Raw genomic sequence first — 1,911 nt, forward strand, 5'->3', positions numbered from 1 at the left:
CATCAGACTTTTCTGCAACAGAGATGAACAATCAGAGTAAATGTTCTCTTCTGTGGCTTGTGATCTCGCTGACATTTGAGGAAGTGAATGAAACTTTACTTTGAGACGTGCAGTCGATGTCATCGTCAGATTCAATGTTGCCTGAAATGAATAGAAATAATTTGCAGCTGTCACTAAAATTCTCAACATACTTTTCAGTTTGAGATGAAGTCAACAAGAAAATCACAGAATAGAAAGACACAATTTGCAGTAGATGTTACCTTGATGATATAAGTGTATGACTCTGAATGTTGGGTTTGAATTTGTGTAAAATCCACAATAATACAGTCCAGAATCTGATCAATCTACTGGTCTGATTTTGAGATAGACAGTAGCAGTTTTGTAGCTCATTTATGATGATTCATTTTAAACTTTCTCACAGTGTGGGACACACAGTGAAAACGACACAAAGCACTTTACTTACCTTGAACCTTTAAATATGTTGGACTCTCTAAAGTTGGGAATCCATACGTACAACATCCACAGAAGTAGAGCCCAGAGTCAGATACATCCACACTTTTGATCTTCAGAAAGAGGTTTGTGATGTTGGATGTTACATCAAATTTGTCATTTTGAAATCCATCCCAGAGCACAGCTTTGTCAACAGAGCTGCTCATAGATGAGATACAGCTGATCCTGGGTTCGCTGGTCAGTCTGTACCAGAAAATGGGAGTGGCCAAACTAGTACAGTTGTTACACGTCAGTGTGACTTCTTGAGCAGGCTGAACCTCCACAATGAGAAACTCAGAAACTGAGACAGAGATCCAACCTGAAGGAAACAATGGATTCATGAACTTCCTATTCAAAATGGAAATAAATTGTGTTTGATTAGGGTGCTGAAAGAAAGCCAGCAGTTGTAGTAAGAAAAAAAAAAGATCGATGTACTTACTGAAGGTGCAGAGTAAAGCAGCTATGAAGGTAAAGTTCCCCATGGTGTGTACAGTACGACTCCACCACATCAGTGTTTGTAGCTGAACTTTGCTTCAGTAGGAGTGACCTGAACGTTAAGAGGTGGGCTGGACTTATATTTATCCGCCTGCTTAGACTGACACTGTCAAATGGTAAAATACTTCCTCAAAAGAACACAGGACAATGCTATTATCTAGCTTTGTAACGCTTGAGATAATCGAGGTAATGGTTCAGTACAAGTTAAGACGACTGCAACGTTGTCTCACCTGAAACATGTCCGTACCCTTTGTTAACCTAGAATGATGTCGTCGTTCTGCAGTTACTTCACCCATAAATAGTATTGCAAAATGTTTTGATAAAGTAGAATCATGATTCCCATAGTTGAAAATCTGCACATTTTGGGTATTTATTTTTTTTCAACTGCTGTTTGTGCAGTGGTGCTAATGTTGATCATTAACATTATTAAACCTGCTGCAGTATCTCTAAAAAGTGCACATTCTCTGCTAGTGCAGACAATACAAGTTGATTAAATTATAATATATTATTAAATAGTTTAAATGTAATCTGGCCAATAGTAATTATTGAGTTAAAGTTTGCAAAGCTTAGTAGGTTCACAGCATAATACAGTGTAGACGAGTGGAACCTTCACCTGCTGTGGTTTTAGTGTGCTCTGTCAGATCTTAAAGTAGCAACCTCTGGCAGAGTGGACGCTTTGATATGAGGCTGTGAAAGTGTCACCTTGCTACAGGTGAGAGTTTTGCAAGAATTAGGTCTGTTAAGTATGATCAGTGATGAGGAACTAGAAACAAGATGTTTTGTGATCTTGAGGTGTTCAGCACATGTATGAACAGATCCTCCAAATGAAGTGACTAAATCAATCACCATTGTCACTGATTGTAGTGATGGTGGAGAGCTTCAGAATACACTACTGAACACTTTATCAGAAACAATGATACAAGAGTT

The 1,911-nt window shown here is 38.3% G+C and overlaps 1 protein-coding gene across 1 annotated transcript in view; it reads right to left on the minus strand.

The window, feature by feature from the left end:
• LOC103361181 (uncharacterized) overlaps positions 1–1,911 on the minus strand; it is a 15,084-nt gene that overhangs the window by 3,229 nt on the left and 9,944 nt on the right. The gene's annotated exons all lie outside the window — the stretch shown is intronic.

Source organism: Stegastes partitus, unplaced genomic scaffold, assembly GCF_000690725.1.
Source record: "Stegastes partitus isolate 25-593 unplaced genomic scaffold, Stegastes_partitus-1.0.2 Scaffold489, whole genome shotgun sequence".
Lineage (NCBI taxonomy): Eukaryota > Metazoa > Chordata > Actinopteri > Pomacentridae > Stegastes > Stegastes partitus.